This window comes from Myxocyprinus asiaticus, chromosome 22, assembly GCF_019703515.2.
Source record: "Myxocyprinus asiaticus isolate MX2 ecotype Aquarium Trade chromosome 22, UBuf_Myxa_2, whole genome shotgun sequence".
Taxonomy (NCBI): domain Eukaryota; kingdom Metazoa; phylum Chordata; class Actinopteri; order Cypriniformes; family Catostomidae; genus Myxocyprinus; species Myxocyprinus asiaticus.
This window is the reverse complement of record NC_059365.1, coordinates 17,877,491-17,877,788: the sequence shown is the minus strand read 5'-3', so window position 1 is coordinate 17,877,788 and position 298 is coordinate 17,877,491.

Below are 298 nucleotides of genomic sequence, written 5' to 3'. Positions count from 1 at the left end.
TAGCAGGGAGTCTTGACGGTCAAGGGGTTAACAACCTCCTGCTGGCAGACGCTAATGATGCATGATCCAAATCTCACCTAATGGCCAGCGATTATGTAAATGAAGTTTACACCTGAAAATTGCTAGAAAAATCTGCTAGTGTGATGCTGGCTTTAATGTGGCAAAACTTCCTTTATGCCTCAGCACTCTGGAGAAAGAAGATGAGTTTGACAGCCTTCAGCGTGCTCTTCACTCAACACCCTGGCAGACTATACACATACATCTGTAACACCTTTAATGTAGATTGGCTTAGGCTGTC